The sequence below is a fragment of the Oncorhynchus gorbuscha genome, linkage group LG24 (assembly GCF_021184085.1).
Source record: "Oncorhynchus gorbuscha isolate QuinsamMale2020 ecotype Even-year linkage group LG24, OgorEven_v1.0, whole genome shotgun sequence".
In the NCBI taxonomy this organism is placed as follows: domain Eukaryota; kingdom Metazoa; phylum Chordata; class Actinopteri; order Salmoniformes; family Salmonidae; genus Oncorhynchus; species Oncorhynchus gorbuscha.
Window position 1 is genome coordinate 51,426,514 of NC_060196.1, and position 24,302 is coordinate 51,450,815.

General features: G+C 41.6%; 1 pseudogene; it reads right to left on the bottom strand.

Annotated features, from left to right (window-relative positions):
* The window catches only part of LOC124012266, a 307,453-nt pseudogene that overhangs the window by 5,830 nt on the left and 277,321 nt on the right, over positions 1 to 24,302 (bottom strand).

Below are 24,302 nucleotides of genomic sequence, written 5' to 3' on the forward strand. Positions count from 1 at the left end.
CTTTAAAACTAAAACCCTAACTAACCCTAGTCCCATCCTTAGAACTAAAACCCTAACTAACCCTAGTGCTGTCCTTAGAACTAAAACCCTAACTAACCCTAGTCCTGTCCTTAGAACTAAAACCCTAACTAACCCTAGTCCTGGCCTTAGAACTAAAACCCTAACTAACCCTAGTTCTGTCCTTAGAACTAAAACCCCAACTAACCCTAGTTCTGTCCTTAGAACTAAAACCCTAACTAACCCTAGTCCTGGCCTTAGAACTAAAACCCTAACTAACCCTAGTTCTGTCCTTAGAACTAAAACTCCAACTAACCTTAGTTCTGTCCTTAGAACTAAAACCCTAACTAACCCTAGTTCTGTCCTTAGAACTAAAACCCTAACTAACCCTAGTCCCGTCCTTAGAACTAAAACCCTAACTAACCCTAGTCCCGTCCTTAGAACTAAAACCCTAACTAACCCTAGTCCCGTCCTTAGAACTAAAACCCAAACTAACCCTAGTTCTGTCCTTAGAACTAAAACCCAAACTAACCCTAGTCCTGTCCTTAGAACTAAAACCCTAACTAACCCTAGTCCTGTCCTTAGAACTAAAACCCTAACTAGCCCTAGTTCTGTCCTTCAAACTAAAACCCTAACTAACCCTAGTTCTGTCCTTAGAACTAAAACCCTAACTAACCCTAGTTCTGTCCTTAGAACTAAAACCCTAACTAACCCTTGTTCTGTCCTTAGAACTAAAACCCTGAACCACCAGCTCAGTAAAGCTCAGCACAATCAACCTGGGTGCAAAAAACACTGTACCCACTTCCCTGCCGGTTTCACGATTTAACACTCTTATAGATGTTGTGCTTGTGCCTCATCTTTTTCCCACTTCATCACAAGATGGTCAGGGGCATTATGAAAGCTTTTTACCCCCCCCCCCCTATTAATGCCATGTCTCTCAGGCATAAAGAGGATGTCTCACCTGGCCGTATAAAACTCTGCCTGCCAGTACTTATATTTCACAAATGCTTTCACACACACACACTCAGACAAGAGTGCACGCATGCATACACCCACACACACCACCATGAACAATGCACTGTGCAGAGAAAGGGTACAAGTGCTGATTTGAGGGAAAATGCATTAGGCCCCAAACCTTTGACTCACTAGCAATGGAGATGGGAATGGAGCAGGTGGTTTTTGGAGCCATTTCGGATGTGTCAAGTGTTTAGAGGAGACTCAGGCCAGCCTCGTGTCAGACATGTTCCCTGTGGGGTCTCTATAACAGAACGTATAACAGTCCTGGGATGGTGTTGGGGTTGGGGAGAAGGAGGCACAGAGAGTTAGCTAGTTGCTACCATATGGAGGGGATAAGAGGACTGAAGAGGAGTCTCAGGAGAATGTCAGAGAAAGCTGGAGAAAAGCTGGGAGCACTCATGTCTTGAGTGCTTATCTAGGCAATCAGCGCGTTCCTTTGCGGTACTCTAACATTTCGTTTTTTTATTATTTATGACAAGCAGATGTTCCATCAAGAGGATGTTCAAACCTTGAGAATAAAAAAATAGGGGGGGGGTAGAGAACAGAGAATCAAACTTTTCTTGATCGATGTTCGAGCTCGAAGCACCTTGTGGTCGTACCTTTACTGCGGGAGACGACAGGGGCTCCAATACGGCCTTATTCAATAACTCACTTGAGGTATTCAGCCTATGACATGCGTCCCAGCTGATATTTACGAGCGTACCCCGGGAGCAAGGAAAGGGCCCCTCGACCAAAAAGACGTCAAAATTAGAGATGAACGAGGCAGCTAAAATGTCCACACCTCTCCACTGGCAGTAAATCCCGCTATTCCACAGTTACATATTAGCATGTGGTAATAAACTCACTATAAACCATAATTGAATGAGCAGTAGGTTTGTGTTCACAGATATTATTTTTCCTGCTGTGCTTATCATAATATATTTGCTGGCATTACTAGTCAGCAGCAAGCATACACATATTTATTATATATATTTATTTTTTAAAAGCATATACCTATTTTTTTTAATTGCTGATTCGTACCTTTGAAATATACTATCACATAAACTGTAAGTGGGTACAGAGAGACATTATTTACTATTTTTGGAAAGGTTTTATTAAATGGAATGAACATGACTCATCAGGCACCACTCAGCCCCTTGATGAAGGCTGCAGTATACTGTATCTGCTGAAAAAGTATTTTATCTAGAAATCAATTAAAGTGTTTTGTAAATCAAAGTAAGGATGCAGGAGTTGTTCCTCCTTCTTCTGAAGCCTACTGGCTTCTCTGGTGATATCTGATGAAACATTCCTGGTTTTATGTAGAAATCAGTCACTGTATTTTCATATGCAAGTAAACAACTTACCCCTCCACCAGAGTCCTGTTGGCCAGACGGATGCAGTGTTCCCACAGGACGTTAGACACAGGCAGAGGGACCCGGACGTGTCTGGACACATCACCCAGCCTCTTGTTAAACTCCTCAAACTCCTGAGGAATAGAAAAACCAGAACATTTTGTTCATTTTTTTTTGGTCAACTGATAAATATTTTACAAAGACATCATTCTGGGTTACACGACTAGTTGGCGATATTTTAAAGCAGAGATACTTTCATTAGTATTGTTGATTGTACTTTGTATTTTGTGTGTTGATGAGCTACCACCCAGTTCTACAGCTGAGCTGGTGAATAATGTTAGTCGACATGAGTTCTCATTAACACAGTTGAGCAGACATCCATCCAAACTTTCAGCCCTCAAATACTCCCCCTGCACCACAGATGTCCTAGCAACCCTTGCCATACAAGATGACTGCTGGCCGCGCTCCATTCCAACATGAGCAGCAGAGACACATCAGTCATGGACGTGTTGATGCAGCTGGTCAGGCCTTTTTCATTTTTCTTTAATTTCACCCCAAAAAATGTATGTTGCTTTTTAGACACAAAGACCCATCGCTCTGACGCTCTCCATATGCCAAAAGCTACATGTTTCACCGTGTTCTTACACCTTGTTTGTTGCTGATACAAACGCCACAATAGTACAGACTGGGGTGTCAGAAAAAGGTGAAATGTTTTCCTCACTCACTCACTGTACCATAAGCTTGTATGCTTGTTACACAGTCTGCAATTTTCAATTAGATTTGAATGGAGGTAATTATGGTAAATGGTGGAGTGGTTCATGTTGGCAAACTGCAGAACACCAGAAAGGGAATTGAAGGTGACACATTTTTCACTAAAAAGGCTGTACAAGTTTGTCACGCCCTGGCCTTAGTTATCTTTGTTTTTAAATTATTTTGGTTAGGTCAGGGTGTGACATGGGGGATTTATGTGTTTTGTCTAGGGTTTTTGTATGTTTATGGGGCTGTTTCCTTTCTAGGTAGTTTGTAGGTCTATGGTTGCCTAGATTGGTTCTCAATTAGAGACAGCTGTCTATCGTTGTCTCTGATTGGGAACCATATTTAGGCAGCGATATTCTGTGGGTATTTTGTGGGTGATTGTCTACTGTCTTTGTGTCATTGCACCAGATAGGACTGTTCGGTTTTCACTTTTGTTGTTTTGTATTTTGTAGTGTTCTCGTTTATCGTCGATATTAAAGATGTTGAACACTAACCACGCTGCATCTTGGTCCTCCTATCCTTCAGCGGAAGAAAACCGTCACAATGTTATTGCATCTGACTGGCAGAATTCACGAGGAGAAATAAAATGCATCTGAAAATCATCATACAGTCATAAACCTAAAAATGGATTTTCTCACACATTATTTTGATGCATGAAAGTACCCAAGGACTGCATTCAATGTATTTTCAAACAACAAATGTGTGCCATCAAACGCTCACATCTTGAATAGCCTGGTTGTACATGAGACTGACACAAGTACCCCTGACACAATTTCCAATCTAAATGCAAATATAGCCAATATTGGATGCTAATATTCAACACAAACTCATGAATACAACATACATAATCTCCTCTAAAATACAACCTTGTATCAATAACTTGTCAATCATAAACCATACTGTAGTGATGCATGGGTTGACTCATAACCCTGCGCTTATATCCACGGGGCGGGTGGGTTTAGTGTCATTAAATATTGTGTGGATGAAGGGTGGGTGGGTGGCGGGCGGGCGGGTGGGCTGAATAAAAAGAAAACAATACCTTTAAAAAATCCATAAAAGTGTAATTATTGTGTAATTTATATCTATAGGCTACGTTGAGGTTTTTATTTTATTATTTTAGGCCATCTGGCATTAGTGCATTAGCCTAAGCTTTAGGGACCAACTGTACGCAGGCCGAATAACCTACACGCCAACCGCCAAATGCTTTTGGTAACCGGCAGAAAAAGATAACATCGATACACGGAGGCAAAAAGGTCCGAATTTAATTCAAAAAGAGAAAAGCTGTGAAATAGAGAGTTGAAAATAAAGAGAAGGGAGAGACAGAAGTCATGTTTGGGAAAGATTTGTTGAAGTGGTAAAAGATGATGAAAGCAGTGCCTGCAATGTTATGTGTGATGATTGTGAGGCGCTATACAAATTCGACAGTCACAAGAAGGGACTTCAAATAGGCCTATCGCACGTCAAGGGAACCATAGCCTACTGTGTAGATGGGTTAAATGGAAACTGAAATCTGGACACTGACTGTAGGTCTATAACCTCCCAAATGTAGGCTCATTCTTTGGTGTAGAAATATTATTTCTTCATTTCAGATCTTGAGAGAATGTGAATGTGCAGCTAGATACTGTCTGTATAGGTGCTATCTTTATCACCATCATAAAAGCTGATAGTGCCATATAAAACATGCATCCAAGCTGAACTGAAACCTTATCAGAAACATGTTGGTTCGTTTTCACAGCTTTCTATTTCCTTACAACCGGTCAAACTGATGTCTTTCGGAAATTTTGCACAGAAAAAAAGTTATGTTTTTTGGAGGGTTGAGTTTCTGCATTTTCTCCCAAGTCCCTAAATGTCTTGGCTCTGTGAAAGAAGCAGATGAGAGAAATGTTGAACTAGATTGAAGTCATTATTCTATCGATTTATGATATTCTGGTGAGCAAGGGTTTACTTAGTCTTCTAGGACATTTGGCAGCAACATACGTATAATGACAGACAAGAAGCTGCATGTATCTAACTATAGACAAGTTTACTAACAAATAGCCTACTAAAATGTTGAAAATTATAAGTAGAAACATTTAAATCCGTAAAAAGAAATCCTGCACCCCGTGTCCAAAAATGGTTTTTCCCTTTGTGATTGTAGCCTAGAGCACATAATCTATATTAGTGGGTGAGGGTTGGGTGCAGGCCTCAGATTTCCACGTTATTAAATATAGTCGGGGGATGGGTTATTAGCAATTGCGGGCAGGTGAACAAACAGCTGACCCACACACAACTGCCATACTATGTCTACCTCAGAAAACGATTGGATGAGCAGCATACATCTCAGCCTGACCGTTACTCTCATCTTCTCGTGTAAATTAAACTCTTAGGTCCGCTGTGATCATCAATATGGCAAATGCATTTAAATCAAGTCAGTGAGGCAGACACTTTTCCTCTGACTATTTGGCTTAAACATAATTAGTTTGGCTTAGAGCGGCTTAATAATGCTCGCAGAGAGCCCTCTTCCAGCCAGCCGATCCACAGATCCAGAAAGGTGAGCCTGAGTTTTTCATTAGAATTGGAGGCTGTGTAGTGGTTTGCTCGATGTGGTTCGGGATTTAAAGCTATGGCTGCTCAGACAGAAATGCTTATGCATATTTGGGGGATTCTCTTAGCTTCCGCCTCGCAAATAAGACCCACGGTCACGCTACCACTGCAAAACCCCCATCTGTTCCTCAACACTAGGGCCCCCTCTCTCCGTATGCTCCGGCTTCATGGTCATCACGCCACGCCGAGCCACACGTCCCCATGCAAAATGCATGATGGGATAAGTGGAAGGAATGAATAACGATTTGATACTAATTTGGGAAGAGAACTTTAAGCCTGGAGATAGTTACAGGAGGGGACCTAAGAAACTCACCTTTCCTTAACAAACCTCAAACTTAGCTTCCTGAATCTGCATTAAACTCCCCAAACTTCTTCCGTTATATGAATTATTCAAATCCTAACTGGCAAATAATTGATATCGGAAGACCTCTCGGAGTGGTTACGGGAATGAGAACAGAAAACTTTAAACAAAGATCTCGACATGTTGAAAGAGATTAAAAGTTATCGATGACCTTGTGCTTCCGGAATTACTGGAAAATTTGATTTAAAACAGAGTCCATATTTGAAAGATCTCACTGCATTTAAAATACATTTCCAATAGACAGTCTCAAAAGAGAGGTGTCATCTTTAGTTCCTAACCAGGAAGCCTCGCTGAAAAAAAAATGCCATTGCAACTACAAAAAGTATTTGTGATGTTTTTCTTCCTGCAGTGCCATTGAATGTTCATAGGGGGAATAGGAGAGAGATGGGGATATGTGGTGCCTAGCTGGTTTCCCTTGAGGTACTGTAAATGTGCTGCACTGTGGGATCCAATAAGAACAGCACTTAACCTGAATTACTGTGGTACAAATACAAAGCTGTCCAACTGGGCAACCGCTATAAACTTGTTATAAACAGATAAACAAATGCATTGAAATAGTAGTACCAATCCCTTTTCAAGATAACACAAAATAGTCACGTGGTCTAGCTTAACTAAAATACACAAAAGTATGTGGACACCCCATTCAAATTAGAGGATTTGGCTATTTTAGTCAAACCTGCTGCTGATCCGTTTATAAAATCGAGCTCACCGCCATGCAATCTCCATAGACAAACACTGGCAATAGAATGGCCCATACTGAAGAGCTCAGTGATTTTCAACGTGGTACAGTCATAGGATGCCACCTTTCCAACAAGTTAGTTCGTCAAATCTCTGACCTGGTAGAGCTGTTATTGTGAAGTGGAAAAGTCTAGGCACAACAACGACTCCGCCGCGAAATGGTAGGCCACACAAGCTCACAGAACGGGACCGCCGAGTGCTGAAGCGCGTCTGTCCTCGGTTGCAACACTCACTATCGAGTTCCAAACTGCCTCTGGAAGCAACGTCAGCACAGTAACTGTTCGTTGGGAGCTTCATGAAATGGGTTTCCATGGCCAAGTTGCCGCACACAAGCCTAAGATCACCATGTGCAATGCCAAGCGTCGGCTGGAATGATGTAAAGCTCATTGAACTCTGGAGCAGTGGAAACACTTTCTCTGGAGTGATAAATCACGCTCTACTATTTGGCAGTCCGAAAAATCTGGGTTTGGTGGATGCCAGGAGAATGCAACCTGCCCGAATGCATAGTGCCAACTTTAAAGTTTGGTGGAGGAGGAATAATGGTCTGGGGCTGTTTTTCATGGTTTGTGCTAAGCCCCTTAGTTCCAGTAAAGGGAATTCCTAACACTACAGCATATAATGACATACTGGACGATTCTGTGCTTCCAACTTTGTGGCAACAGTTTAGGGAAGACCCTTTCCTGTTTCAACGTGACAATGCCCCGGTGCACAAAGCAAGGTCCATTGTGATTGCTGTGGAAGAAATTGACAGGCCTGCACAGAGCCCTGACCTCAACCCCATCAAACAGCTTTTGGATGAATTGGAACGCCGACTGCGAGCCAGGCCTAATCGCCAAACATCAGTGTCCAACCTCACTAACGCTCGTTGCTGAAAGGAAGCAAGTCCCTGCAGCATTGTTCCAACATCTAGTGGAAAGCCTTCCCAGAAGAGTTGAGGCTGTTACAGCAGCAAAGGGGGGACCAACCTCATATTAATGGGATGTTCAACGAGCAAGTGTCCACATACTTTTGGCCATGTAGTGTAGATGAGATTAGATCTGTGATTGAGTTGTCTTTAGACAATGTAAAGTGCTTTGAGAACAGGGGAAGCTCAGTGTAAATTCCGCCCATTAACTACTATGGTAAACTCATCAATCTTCAACAGAGTGAGAGCTACTCTACTAAAGGACGCCTTGCATAATCCTGTAGAATATTTATGGTAATTGCTAGTGCCTTGGGCAGATCTTTGCTTGGGTTGATATATAACATTTAATGCTATTGTAGTAGGGAACAGTGGAAGAGAGTACCATCCTAGGGGGGTGAGACCATGGGTCACCCCAGGAGAATGACTATTATTTCCTTTGGTAATGGGCTTACAAAGGCTAGGGTCGTTACAGTATGCTTTGCTAAGAAGTAATGTCAATGCAGTATATTGTGTGATCTGATATGGTCAGGGGTCCGCAGCTCCACCACACAATCAATTCTATTAAAATATATACAGTACCAGTCAAAAGGTTTTGAACACCGACTCATTCAAGGGTTTTCCTTATTTGTACTATATAATAATATAATAATAATATAATAATAATATAATAATAATATAATATAATAATATAATAATAATATACATTGTAGAATAATAGTGAAGACATCAAAACTATGAAGTAACACATATGGAATCATGTAGTAACCAAAAAAGGGTTTAACAAATCAAAATATATATTTCAAATTCTTCAAAATTGACACCCTTTGCCTTGATGACAGCTTTGCACACTCTTGGCGTTTTCTTAATCACCTTCATGAGTTAGTCACCTGGAATGCATTAATGCATTAACAGGTGTGCCTTGTTAAAAGTTCATTTGTGTAATTTCTTTCCTTAATGCATTTGAGCCAATCAGTTGTGTTGTGACAAGTTAGGGATGGTATACAGAAGATGGTGTTTTACCAAATAGGGCTAAGTCCATATTATGGCAAGAAAAGCTCAAATAAGCTTACTTCAAGACATGTTCCTTCAAGTGCAGTCACAAGATAAAGCTTTGTGATGAAACTGTATCTCATGAGGACCACCACAGGAAAGGAAGACCCAGAAGTATCTCTGCTACAGAGGATAAGTTCATTAGAGTTACCAGCCTCAGAAATTGCAGCCCAAATAAATGCTTCACAGAGTTCAAGTAACAGACACATCTCAACATCAACTGTTCAGAGACTGTTCAGACATTTACATTATGTCAGAATATGTTATTATTAGCTATCAGGGATCATATGGGAGGGATACTCTGGGAGGAGAAGAGACACCGTCTGGTACCAGGCACCATGATAGCCGTGTGTTGAGTGTAGGGGAGCGATCACATGTTGACGGCATTGATAAGGGGAAAGAGCCATGGATTAGTGATGGACGGGGGTTGAGATCAGGTCAGGTCACGTTAAGGGTTTTATGGCCAATATCACTTAGTGTCCTGCCTAGCAGTAAAGAATGATGTTTTATACAGATGTGTAGAAGGAGACTCAGCCTTGAGGAACGGTTAAATATCAGGGCTTGTGTGAACAATGTCTTTGTCTAATGCAGCTGTATTGACCCTCTGGGAGAATAAACTTGGTTAAGCTTTCATAGTGTCCATTGAGTTTTATACTCTGAGAATTAGAACCTACAACAGGACAATGATCCGACACACCTCCAGGCTTTGTAAGGGCTAGTTGACGAAGAAGGAGAGTGATGGAGTGCTGCATCGGATGACCTGGCCTCCACAATCACCCGACCTCAACCCAATTGAGATGGTTTGAAATGAGTTTGACCGCAGAGTGAAGGAAAAGCAGCTAAAAAGTGCTCAGCATATGTGGGAACTCCTTCAAGACTGTTGGAAAAGGGTGGCTACTTTGAAGAAATTAAAATATAACATAAATTCAGCAAAATAATAAACATCCTCTCGCTGTCAACTGCGTTCATTTTCCACAAACTTAACATGTGTAAATATTACACGTTCCACAGACATGTGCCTAACATAAATGGAATATTGTATCCCTGAACAAAGGGGGGGAGTCAAAATCAAAAGTAACAGTCAGTATTTGGTGTTGCCACCAGCTGCATTAAGTTCTACAGTACATCTCCTCCTCATGGACTGCACCAGATTTGCCAGTTCTTGCTGTGAGATGTTACCCCACTCTTCCACCAAAGGACCTGCAAGTTCCTGAACATTTATGGGGGGAATGGCCCTAGCCTTCACCCTCCGATCCAACAGGTCCCAGACGTGCACAATGGGATTGAGATCCGGGCTCCTCGCTGGCCATGGTAGAACACTGACATTCCTGTCTTGCAGGAAATCACGCACAGAATGAGCAGTATGGCTGGTGGCATTGTCATGCTGGAGGGTCATGTCAGGATGAGCCTGCAGGAAGGGTACCACATGAGGGAGGAGGATGTCTTCCCTGTAATGCACAGCATTGAGATTGCCTGCAATGACAACCACCTCAGTCCAATGATACTGTGACACACCACCCCAGACCATGACGGACCCTCCACATACAAATCGATCCCACTCCAGAGTACAGGCCTCAGTGTAATGTTCACTCCTTCGATGATAAACACAAATCCGACCCTTACCCCTGGTGAGACAAAACCGCGACTCGTCAGTGAAGAGCACTTTTTACCAGTCCTGTCTGGTCAGCGACGGTGGGTTTGTGCCCATAGGCGACGTTGTTGCCGGTGATGTTTGGTGAGGACCTGCCATACAACAGGTCTACAAGCCTTCAGTCCAGCCTCTCTCAGCCTATTGCGGACAGTCTGAGCACTGATGGAGAGATTGTCCCACAGGTGTTATGTTCGGATGTACCGATCCTGTGCGGGTGTTGTTACACGTGGTCTGCCACTGCGAGGACGATCAGCTGTCCATCCTTTCTCCCTGTAGCACTGTCTTAGGTGTCTCACAGTACGGACATTGCAATTTAATGCCCTGGCCACATCTGCAATCCTCATTCCTCCTTGTAGCATGCCTAAGGCATGTTCACGCAGATGAGCAGGGACCCTGGGGATCTTTCTTTTGGTGTTTTTCAAAGTCAGTAGAAAGGCCTCTTTAGTGTCCTAAGTTTTCATAACTGTGACTTTAATTGCCTACCATCTGTAAGCTGTTAGTGTCTTAACTTCTTGGTGAAAGGGAGGCAGTATTGAGTAGCTTGGATGAATAAGGTGCCCAGAGTAAACTGCCTGCTAGTCTGTCCCAGATGCTAATATATGCATATTAATAGTATTATTGGATAGAAAACACCCTGAAGTTTCTAAAACTGTTTGAATGATGTCTGTGAGTATAACAGAACTCATATGGCAGGCAAAAACCTGAGAAAAATCCAACCAGGAAGTGGAAAATCTGAAGTTTGTAGTTTTTCAACTATTTGCCATTCCAATATACAGTGTAAATGGGGTCATATTGCACTTCCTGCGGCTTCCACTAGATGTCAACAGTCTTTAGAACGTTGTTTTGAGCTTCTACTGTGAAGTGGGGGTGGATGAGAGGGGATTGAGCCAGGTGTCTGGCAGAGTGCCACAGGCTCTGAGGCGCGGTCACGAGAGAGTTAGCTCTCGTTCCATTGCTTTTCTACAGACATAGGAATTCTCCTGTTGGAACATTATTGAACATTTATGATAAAAACATCCTAAAGATAGATTCTATACTTAGTTTGACAAGTTTCTAAGGGCTGTAATATAACTTTTTGAACTTTTCGTCCGACGTTCGACTGGACCTGAACGTGCGTTTGGATTTGTTTACCAAACGCGCTAACAAAAGAAGCTATTTGGACATAAATTATGAACTTTATCGAACAAATCAAACATTTATTGTGGAACTGGGATTCCTGGGAGTGCATTCTGATGAAGATCATTAAAGGTAAGTGAATATTTATAATGCTATTTCAACCTAATGTTGACTACACATTATGGCGGATATCTTTTTGGCGGCTTTGTTGTCTGAACGCTGTACTCAAGATTATTGCATGGTTTACTTTTTCCGTAAAGTTTTTTTTAAATCTGCCACAGCGGTTGCATTAAGGAGAAGTATATCTCTAATTCCATGTATAACACTTGTATTGTCATCAACATTTATGAGTATTTCTGTGAATTGATGTGGTTCTCTGCACAATCCCCGCATGTTTTAGAACTACTGAACGTAACGCGCCAATGTAAAATTAGATTTTTAAAAATATAAATATGCACTTTATCGAACAAAACATACATGTATTGTGTAACATGAAGTCCTATAAGTGTCATCTGATGAAGATCATCAAAGGTTAGTGATTAATTTTATCTCTATTTGTACTTTTTGTGAGTCCTCTCTTTGGCTGGAAAAATGGCTGTGTTTTTCTGTGAGTTGGTGGTGACCTAACATAATCGTTTGTGGTGCTTTCGCTGTAAAGCATTTTTTAAATAAGACGCTGTGGCTGGACGAGAATTGTATCTTTAAAATGGTGTAAAATACTTGTATGCTTGAGGAATTTTAATTATGAGATTTTTGTTGTTTTGAATTTGGCGCCCTGCACTTTCACTGGCTTTTGGCGAGGTGGGATGCTACCGTCCCACATTACCCAGAGAGGTTAACGACCGTTCCACAGATGCATGTTCATTTATTGTTTATGGTTCATTGGATAAGCATGGGAAACAGTGTTTAAACCCTTTACAATGAAGATCTGTGAAGTTTGGATTTTTTTTTTGAGTCCTGAAAAAGGGACGTTTCTTTTTTTGGTTACTACATGATTTCACATGTGTTATTTAACAATGTAGAAAAATGTTCAAATAAAGAAAACGTTTTGAATGAGTAGGTTTGTCCAAACTTTTGACTTGTACTGTATAGAAATAAATACATTTTAAAGGATTATTATATTTATCTACTTTGTTATAGAGACAAACCTCTTTTTCAGGTTAAGCCAAGTCAGCTCTGCATAAACTCATTGGACGTGATTGTGTGACACCGCCACTATGTTTCAGAGGCCAGCATGCGTTCTATATGTGGAGTTTACAGCTTCTTAGGGTTATTACAGAAAATATATACAGGAAAATCAGCCATGAACCCTGATCCATCACTGTATTATTACAGCAATGACATGACAAACGGACATGACCTTATGAAGTAATCCATTACAGGAATATACACATACACGTCCTTCACCATATTTTAGTCATTACGTTCACACATACTAAAACACACGTCACATACCTTTAACAGGACGTACACGTACACATTGTGCTGCGACATTATCTCCCTAATGTCAGACTTAACTGCAGCCATCAGCAGTAGCATCTGTTCGTAGTCTAAAGCCTTGGCCGCCACGACCCAGCATATGGGTTTACGTAGCTCACTGGTATAAGCGAATGACAAGGAGAATGGCATAAACAAGGACAGTGGTTGTGTCATAAATGGCACCCTTCTCCCTTCAGAGTGCACTACTTTTGATCAAGGCCCTGGTCAGAAGTAGTGAAGTATACTGTATATGGAATAGTGTTCCATTTAGGACGCATCCATAAACAAGGACAGTGTCAATTCAATACTCACTCAGTACATTTTACTCAGTGTACAAAGTAAGTAAGGACAGAAAAAGTGAAAAACGTTCAGTAGAAAGATTTGAGAATGTTCAAATGTTGTTTTCTCCAGGGATTGAACTTTAGAAAGTGAAAATCGTTTGGGGTAGATATTGATTTTGAGTCCCTTTTTGAAAATGTGAAACTCTGACGCACCCTCAAGACTGGTACTAATGGTACACACACGTTGAAAAACATCTAGCTGATAGAGAAGAGTTTGTGGTCAACAGTCATTTCCACTTTCACTGATAAGGTCATGTGTGTCAGAGGAGATCGCGACAACTAGTTAATAACATGACAGCTGAAAACAGTTGTTCTGATTAAAGAAGCAATAAAACTGGCCTTCTTTAGACTAGTTGAGTATCTGGAGCATCAGAATTTGTGGGTTCGATTACAGGCTCAAAATGGGAGTAGTACACAGCGTTGTACGAGATCTACAGTTTCTTGGGCAATTTCTCGCATGGAATAGCCTTCATTTCTCAGAACAAGAATAGACTGATGACTTTCAGAAGAAAGGTCTTTGTTTCTGGCCATTTTGAGCCTGTAATAGAACCCACAAATGCTGATGCTCCAGATACAAACAATTTGTACACTAAAAATGGTTCACAATTAACCGCAAAAAGAGATTGTATTTGAAAATAACAATAATTTCATACCTTGATGAGCAACGCCCCTGTGCAATTTTTAGGGAATAGGGTGCCATTTGGGTTACATCCATAGAGTTGTGGACTGACTGACCTGTGAGTAGAACTTCTGGAGGAACAGCTTCTTGGCTGCAGGCATCATAGTATCCAGGTGAGACTGAAGGGACTCAAACTGCTCGGCCAGAAACACCCTGGGAAGAGAGGCAGAGAGTGAAATCAGTACAGACTTTTAGCTAGGCGGATAGGCCCACCAAATCAGAGATTCAAGCAGTGTTAGAGGTGTACGGAGAGGGGTAGGAGGGGAGAGGGGAGCAGGGGCTTTAGCTGAATGGATTGGGATATTGCAGACAGACCATTTTCCCCTTTCTCTCCTGAGCTTTAGAAACTTCTCTTGATCCCCTGTGCTTATTAATGAGGTAGTTTCAATCCTAGCATCAGATGGAGGTGGAAGGGTGTAGGAGGTACAGTAGCTAGAAATTGAGTTTTGGCCAGGTCATAATGCACCTTCTTGTTGGTTTAAATCAGCACCATATCAGGCCATGAAGCCTAAAACAGTGGGAGTATTTACATTCACTGGGTTTTCATCACTACAGCTATACATTAACAAACACTGAGCCACATAGAATAGTTGTGGGGAAAAAAACGATGAATTAAAATCAATAGAAACAAAAATAAAAGCTAGTCCAGTGTAAAAATGGGGCACGGGGGGATTGAAGACATTTTTCAAATGTGTCAGCATGATCAACGCTATTAATATCCTTTTAAATGTTTTACATAAACAGAATTCAAGAAAATAAGTTTAGTTAAATGATGGGCAGAGAGTCAACTGAGTGTGCAAATCTGGTGATAAGCGTTAATGACTGGCCGTGCGACAAGGTCAACGCAAGGCAAGGGGAAGGCATAGAGATGAATGGACCTCATTATAACAGTATGGTAACTGTTAAATAAACAATATTGTATACTACGGACTAGGGATGTGTCCCAAATTACATCCTGTTTTCTATATAGTGCACTACGTTTGACACAGAAGGCTCTGGTCAAAAGTAGTACACCATGAAGAGAATAGGGTGCCATTTAGGATACATCCTAGGGCAGCAGGAAATGCTATTTAGTAGACTGGAGCTGGAGCCGAAAGTTCATTTGGTAAGAGATACGTATGAGAGAGAAGGAGAGAATGAATCGAAATCGTTTAGACATGGAGCAACAGTTGCACTTGCAGGGTTTTTCATTTGGTGATGCAACACGCCCCCTTCAGATGTTAGAGAAATGAATGAAACATATGAATATCTGTTATGTGTAATCCAAGATGATCCTTACATAACCACATTGTGTTGACACATTCTTTATCAATAAGTGCTTGTTGCAGTAGAAACTAGCTGCCTACTGAGAAGTAATTGAAAGGCGGGCCTGAAACACATCGAAACTAATTGCAAATTTGTGGGCCAAATAAATGAGTATCTAGGACAAAATTAGAACCTCAACAAAGACCATTACCTTTCCAGATTGCATTACACTCAACCATCAAACATTAACGAGCGCAAGTGATGTCCAATATGCCACGAGACATACACACAGCTTGCTCCTGCCTCCCTTTAATATGACAACATTCCCACAAAAGAGTGGGCAAACACGTTTGTTTTTATGGACTCGAAAAATGGCATTATCTGTGAGTCGTCAGCCCACCATGACCACAAATCTCATGGTTACCACAGGGAGAGATAACAAGCAGAGCCCTGACATTTATCGGGTTATGCCTATATAAATTTAGACAATGACAAGAGGCACTTATCTTTCACAACTATAATCTTGATCTTTGCTCAGGGCCCTGGGGTGGCGGGCCCTCATTGATTATTCCATTAAAGCATGGCTAAATGAGCTGTTAAAAGGTAGAGCAGCCCTTTACGAGGCTCCCATAGTCAGTAATGGCTTTATTCAAAATGACGTATTGTATGCTGAGCATGTCTGGGTGCTAGGACAGAGGGGTTAGGTGGTGTGTAAGCCCCCGCCACCACTACAGTAACCGCTCTGTGTGGGGGGGGACCATTCCGTTCGTCCTTCCTTTAAAACCCCTTAAGAGCCTAAGCTCCTGATCTCTTCAACAGTGAAAACAGTAGTTACTTCAAAAGTTGTGTTTTTCTCACAATCGGATTTTGAAATGTTACAGCCTACAATCATAACATTTGTCTCCTGGAGTGTGGAGGACAGTGGGTTGCTCAGCAACAGGCCCCGGCGAAACAGGCACAAGGGCAGGGCAGAGACTTTTATTACAGTAATGATGAGGATAATGCACATTATTGTTTGACCAAATCATGGTTTGGAGTGAGGTGTAGAATGTCCAGCTTGCATTGATGCTACCAATACAGTTTATAACTCGCACAGCCAAGTCAGAGTGCTCTGTCAACACGCTCTGTGAGTAATTTAATTTGGAATGACCCTCAGTGGCCACCACCCTCTAGGGACTTCTAAAGAGATATAAACAGGAATTCAAATGGGGTCTAAAGACCATCTCTTACAGTGACTCTGTTGCAACTACCCTCTGGGCCAGGCCGTAGAGTGTCTCACTGGCTGTCAGAACAACCAGCTGGCTGAGGTGAGGGCTGGACACCTTCTCCTTCCTCTCCTCCACCGGGCCACCCTGGATGCTGGATCCGCCTTCCCCCAGAGACTCCTATAACAGGGGGACAGAGAGAGGGAATAGTTAGCTTGACTTGCTCCTTCCTCCCACACACAGAGAGCGGAGAGTTAGACCACAGATACTCAGAGAAGGGGACAGACACATTCACTTTGAGATAACAGGGAGACAGAGAGACTGAGAGAGAAACAGAGAGAGAAAAAGGAAAGGGGGGGATACCTAGTCAGTTGTACAACTGAATGCATTAAACTGAAATGTGTCTTCTGAATCAGAGAGGTGTGAGGGGCTGCCTTAATAGACATCCACATCATCGGTGCCCAGGGAACAGTAGATTAACTGCCTTGCTCAGAATGATAGATTTTACCTAGCCAGCTCTGGGATTCGGCTACTGGCCCAATGCTCCTAACCGCCAGGCTACCTGCCGCCCAGAGTGAGTGAGTCAGTGAGTGAGAAAGACATACAGGGAAACACCAGTTAGCTTTGAAAGAACAGTGACAGAGAGAGAGGGGGATAGATTTTTTTTTAGATGAGCTGGCTTTGACAGACCAGGAGACACAGAGATAGATATTCTTTGGATACAGGCTAATAGCACCACAGACATTAGCTCTGTTGCCAACTGTTAAAGCTGGAGCAGTGAGCTATGACCACAGGCTACATCAGCCAGATATGAGAGTTGGTTTTACCACAGAGCTCAAACAGTGAGCTACAGCAGTAAGATACAATTATTTACAGTACCAGTCAAATATGCGGACACACCTACTCATTCAAGGGTTTTTCTTTATTTTAACTATTTTCCACATTGCAGAATAATAGTGAAGACATAAAACTTTAAAACTATTAAAACTATGAAATAACACATATGGAATCATGTAGTAACCAAAAAAATGTTGAACAAATCCAAATATATTTTATCCTTGAGCATCTTCAAATTAGCCATCCTTTTGGCCTTGATGACAGCTTTGCACACTCTTGGCATTCTCTCAAGCAGCTTCATGAGGAATGCTTTTCTTAAAGGAGTTTCCATGCTGAGCACTTGTTGGCTGCTTTTCCTTCACTCTGCAGTCCCACTCATCACAAACTATCTCAATAGGGTTGAGGTCGGGTGATTGTGGAGGCCAGGTTATCTGATGCAGCACTCCATCACTCTCCTTCTTGGTAAAATAGCCCATTACAGAGCCTGTAGATGTGTTTTGGGTCATTGTCCTGTTGAAAAACAAATGATAGTCCCACTAAGCGCAAACCAAATGGGATGATGTATCGCTGCATAATGCTGTGGTAGCCATGCTGGTTAAGTGTGCCTTGAATGCTCAATAAATCACTCACAGTGTCACCAGGAAAGCACCCTCACACCTCCTCCTCCATGATTCACGGTAGGAACCACACATGCGGAGATCATCCGTTCACCTACTCTGCGTCTCACAAACACAGCGGGTGGAACCAAAAATCTCAAATTTGGACTCATCAGACCAAAGGAAAGATTTCAGCTGATGTATGAAGGTCTTTATAAAATAATTTGATTGATTGATTGATTTCTACCGGTCTAATGTCCATTGCTCGTGTTTCTTGGCCCAAACAAGTATCTTCTTCTTATCAGTGTCCTTTAGTAGTGTTTTTTTTTGCATAAATTTGACCATGAAGGCCTGATTCATGCAGTCTCCTCTGAACAGTTGATGTTGAGATGTGTCTGTTACTTGAACTCTGTGAAGTATTTATTTGGGCTGCAATTTAATGAACTTATCCTCTGCAGCAGAGGTAACTCAGGGTCTTCCTTTCCTGTGGCGGTCCTCATGAGAGATAGTTTAGTTTGAATGAGTAGGTGGATCTAAACTTTTCACTGGTACTGTACATATAACTATAACTGTACAGAGTGTTAAAATTTTTAGGAACACCTGCTCTTTCCATGAAATAGACTGAACAGGTGAAAACTATGATCCCTTATTGATTGAATCTGTTAAATCCACTTCAATCGTACAGGGCTACGAAAAAGTATTTGCTCCATTTCTAATTTTCTCTATTTTTGCATTTAAAAAAATCAGATCTTCAACCAAAATGTAATAGATAAAGAGAACCTCAGTGAACAATAACACTATGCCTTGCTAGCAGTAGGCAACCTTGTCACGGACATCAGAAAAGCAATCAAATTATATCATTTACCTTTGATGAACTTCAGATGTTTTCACTCACGAGACTCCCAGGTAAGAGAGCCAAAGTTCATTTTTTCCCAAAATATTATTTTTGTAGGCGAAATAGCTCCGTTTGTTCTTCACGTTTGGCTGACAAATCCCCCGGAATTGCGGTCACCACAACCCAGAAAAATATTCAAAATTAGCTCCATAATATCGACAGAAACATGGCAAACGTTGTTTAGAATCCATCCTCGAGGTGTTTTTCTAATATATATTCGATAATATATCCGTCGGGATAATTCGTTTTTCACTAGGACCGATTGGAGTAATGGCTACCTCTGTATTTTACACGAGAATCTCTCTCGGAGCCACCATGTGACCGCTTACGCAATGTGGCCGCCTACGGCTATTCTTCAACAGAAATGCGTAAAACTACGTCACAATTCTGTAGACACATTGGGGAATACGTAGAAAGCGTAAGCTCGTTGATAGTACATTCACAGCTGAATAGGGAGTCATTGGAACGCAGCGCTTTCAAAACCTGGGGCACTTCCGGATTGGATTTTTCTCAGGCTTTCGCCTGCAACATCAGTTCTGTTATACTCACAGACAATATCTTTACCATTTTGGAAACGGTAGAGTGTTTTCTATCCAAAGCTGTCATATGCATATTCTAGCATCTTTTCCTGACAAAATATCCCGTTTAAAACAGGAATGTTTTTTTTTCCAAAAATTTAAATACTGCCCCCTAACACCATTAATAAAGGTATTTCTAGTCACTTTAAATAACGCTACTTTAATAATGTTTACATATCCTACATTACTCATCTCACATGTATATACAGTCGTGGACAAATGTTTTGAGAATGACACAAATATACATTTTCACAAAGTTTGTTGCCTCTGTGTTTTTAGATATTTTTGTCAAATGTTACTATGGAATACTGAAGTATAATTACAAGCATTTCATAAGTGTCAAAGGCTTGTATTGACAATTACATGAAGTTGATTCAAAGAGTCAATATTTGCGGTGTTTACCCTTTGTTTTCAAGACCTGGCATGCTTTCAATTAACTTCTGGGCAGCCCATACCCGCATCAACAATGCTTGGAGTTTGTCAGAATTTGTGGGTTTTTGTTTGTCCACCCGCCTCTTGAGGATTGACAAAAGTTCTCAATGGGATTAAGGTCTGGGGAGTTTCCTGGCCAGGGACCCAAAATATCCATGTTTTGTTCCCCAAGTCACTTAGTTATCACTTTTGCCTCATGGCAAGGTATGCTGGAATGCTGGAAAAGGCATTGTTCGTCCCCAAACTGTTCCTGGATGGTTGGGAGAAGTTGCCCTCGGACGATGTGTTGGCACCATTCTTTATTCATGGCTGTGTTCTTAGGCAAAATTGTGAGTGAGCCCACTCCCTTGGCTGAGAAGCAACTCCACACATGGATGGTTTCAGGATGCTTTACTGTTGGCATGACACAGGACTGATGGTAGCGCTCACCTTGTCTTCTCCGGACAAGCTTTTTTTACGGATGCTCCAAACAATCGGAAAGGGGATTCATCAGAAAAAATGACTTTACCCCAGTCCTCAGCAGTCCAATCCCTGTACCCTTTGCAGAATATCAGTCTGTCCCTGATGTTTTTCCTGGAGAGAAGTGGCTTCTTTGCTGCCCTTTTTGACACCAGGCCATTCTCCAAAAGACTTCGCCTCACTGTGCATGCAGATGCACTCACACCTGCCTGCTGCCATTCCCGAACAAGCTCTGTACTGGTGTTGCCCCGATCCGGCAGCTGAATCAACTTTAGGAGACGGTCCTGGCACTTGCTGGACTTTCTTGGGCCTCCTGAAGCTTTCTTTACAACAATTGAACCTGTCTCTTTGAGTTCTTGATGATCCGATAAATGGTTGATTTAGGTGCAATCTTACTGGCAGCAATATCCTTGCCTGTGAAGCGCTTTTTGTGCAAAGCAATGATGACGGCACGTGTTTCCTTGCAGGTAACCATGATTGACAGAGGATGAACAATGATTCCAAGCACCACTCTCCTTTTGAAGCTTCCAGTCTGTTATTCGAACTCAATCAGCATGACAGAGTGATCTCCATCCTTGTCCTCGTCAACACTCACACCTGTGTTAACGAGAGAATCACTGACATGATGTCAGCTGGTCCTTTTGTGGCATGGATGAAATGCAGTGGAAATGTTTTTTTGGGGGAATTCAGTTAATTTGCATGGCAAAGAGGGACTTTGCAATTAATTGCAATTCGTCTGATCCCTCTTCATAACATTCTGGAGTATCAGCAAATTGCCATCATTGTCACGATCGTCGTAAAGAGGAGACCAAAGCGCAGCGTCGTGTAAATGCATGATTTAATGATTAGACGGAAAAAAACACAAAGTACACTAAAACAAACAAACTAACCAGACGAATGTGACCGCTATAGAAACTGAGTGCTAACATGCAACATAACATAGACAATAACCCACAAACTACAATACAACACAGGCTACCAAAATATGGTTCCCAATCAGAGACAACGACAAACACCTGCCACTGATTGAGAACCATATCAGGCCAAAACACATAGAAATAGACAAACTAGACATACAACACAGAATGCCCACTCCTATCACACCCTGACCAAAGAAAACATAGAAACAAACAATGCAAATCATGGTCAGAGTGTGACAATCAGACAAACTGAGGCAGCAGACTTTGTGAAAATTTATATTTGTGTCATTCTCAAAACTTTTGTCCACGACTGTACTGTATTCTACACGATCTACTGCATCTTGCCTATACCGCACGCCATCGCTCTTCCATATATTTCTATGTATATATTCATCCCTTTACATTTGTGTGTATAAGATAGTTGTGAATTTGTTAGATTACTTGTTAGATATTACTGTATAGTCGGAACTAGAAGCACAAACATTTCGCTACACTTGCATTAACATCAGCTAACCATGTGTATGTGACCAATAAAATTGTATTTGATTTTATTTGAATCTGCTATTCAATGCATTTTAATGGACAATATCAGCAGTTAGGCGAAATAAACATTTCATCAAATTTTACTTTTACAATTTTGGGGGGATACTTCAAGGGGTCTTATATTCCAAATCAAATAGTAAATTGATCCTTGGTATGACCTTCTTAAAACATTTCCATATAACTAAGTACAGTAGAACCCCCCTTGGCTTAGACAGGGCTTAGACTCTTATGGGTTAATAAGCTCCAGCGCATTTCAATCTCACACACACTTTTCTGGCTTTTCTACAGTTGTGAAATTCAGGAGAAAATCAGGCCTGTCCCACAGGCCATGTCCATTAATCATAACAATATAACCCAAGCACTAAAAGACAGAATTCTCAGCAGAAGGCAGAAGAATCACAATATTTTGTTAAGGTTCATCTGAGCCTGATGATGGATCATATGGGCTGTCAAGCTGTGTGTGTGTATCCCTGAAACAACAGAAGCAGAACAGCAGGGGCAAATCAATAGCAATCACATCCAGTAAGTAATGAACAAATGGAAAGCCATTAAACCTGTCCACCATCATCCACTTGCATACATACAGGCTCCATAGTCATCTGGGGAGAAGAACACATCTCACTTTACCTAATAATACTAAATAGGGTTGCAAAAGTCAAGTAACTTTCGCAAAATGCCTAGGATTTCCTGCTTATTCCTGATCAGAGCCCGAATTCTGATCGGAGCTCTAAGTATCAAACTCTATATAAATCAGTCAAAACATTTAAACATTCAAGAATGAAGGAACATGTGACATTAAACCACTAAATAATTGATCATAAATGGCTAAAATGACCTTTAATTAATTGGTTTGGTAGCTAATTAGATATTATAAATCATGCAAGGCCCAGCGATAGACTAGTGTCCTGTCCAAGGGGTGTAGCCTACTTGTCCATCAAGCTGCCTCACACTACAGAAACAGGAGACAGGCTCCGTTCAGCTCGCACGCACCAAGGTTACTTACTTATGGGCTTGTAATGGGTAGGTAATAGCCCCGTGGGGGCCTACTAGAGACCAATTATTTATCAATAAAGAGTTATCTGAGTCAACTTAGAAACCATTAATAAGCGATAAGAGGGGCGGGTCTAAAGGATGAATGCATGTCAAAGAGTCAGATCAAAGAATCAGAGAGCGATTTGCCATTCAGATGAAGTTCGGAGTCGGGTGAAGTTGCCCTGAGACGCAGCTCTTGGGTCACTTTTGCATTTCCCCCACTAATGTTTAAGGTTAGGAATGAGGGAGGGAGGGAGGGAGGGGAAGCTGATCCTAGATTAGTACCTGGAGCGTAATGCTCCTATTGGCAGAACGAGCAGTCAAATATCAAGCCAAAACATTATAATGAAAAACAATGGCAGAATGCTCGGTCACCCATTAACTTCCCTGGGGTTGAATGTGTGTGTCAAATACTAGTTTGACAATCTCTTAGGTAGACTGCTCCCAGATGTGTTTGTGCCATCATATCAACTCCTTTTCACTCATTATCATGCCAAACATGGATTTGACATGATAACACAAACAGATCTCGAACCAAGCTAGTTTTGGGTCGCTAACTTTCCAAATCACATCCACTCCTGTCTAGAGAACCATTAGATGATGCAAGTTAGAAATTTCAGTGCACAATACCTTCACAGAGTAAAACCACTAAACTACATGCAGTAAACTGAAGCATAAACATGATTAACATCCTGCGCTGGTGGAGTTGATCCAGAAAACCCATTAGACTACCCACTCTATTCTGAGCCCGATTGTGACTCATGATAAAAGAAACACAAAATAAAAGTCATTTATGAACTGACAACAACCCAAAACGTCAGCCGAATCTGCTTACCCTCCATTTGCAGAACACAAACAACAAATATTGATTTGTTCTCAACAGAGACTTTTCAGGATTTGCGTGAAAAAAAGGGGGGGTATACAGAAGATAACCCTATTTGGTAAAAGACCAAGTCCATTTTATGGCAAGAACAGCTCAAATAAGCAAAGAGAAACAACAGTCCATCATTAATTTAAGACATGAAGGTCAGTCATTACAGAAAATGTCAAGAACTTTGAAAGTTTCTTCAAGTGCAGCCACAAAAACCATTAAGTGCTATGATGAAATTGGCTCTCATGAGGACCGTCACAGGAATGGAAGACCCAGAGTTACCTCTGCTGCAGAGGATATGTTCATTAGATTTACCAGCCTCAGAAATTGCAGCCCAAATAAATGCTTCACAGAGTTCATGTAACAGACACATCTCAACATCAACTGTTCAGTGCAGACTGTCAATCAGGCCTTCATGGTCAAATTGCTGCAAAGAAAACACTACTAAAGGATACCAATAAGAAGAAGAAACTTGCTTGGGCCAAGTAACACAAGCAATGGACTTTAGACCGGTGGAAATGTGTCCTTTGGTCTGGAGTCCAAATTGGAGATGTTTGGTTCCAACCACTGTGTCTTTGTGAGACGTGGTGCAGGTGAACAGATGATCTCCGCATGTGTATTTCCCCCGTAAAGCATGGAGGAGGAGGTGTGGTGGTGTGGCGGTGCTTTGCTAGTGACACTGTCTG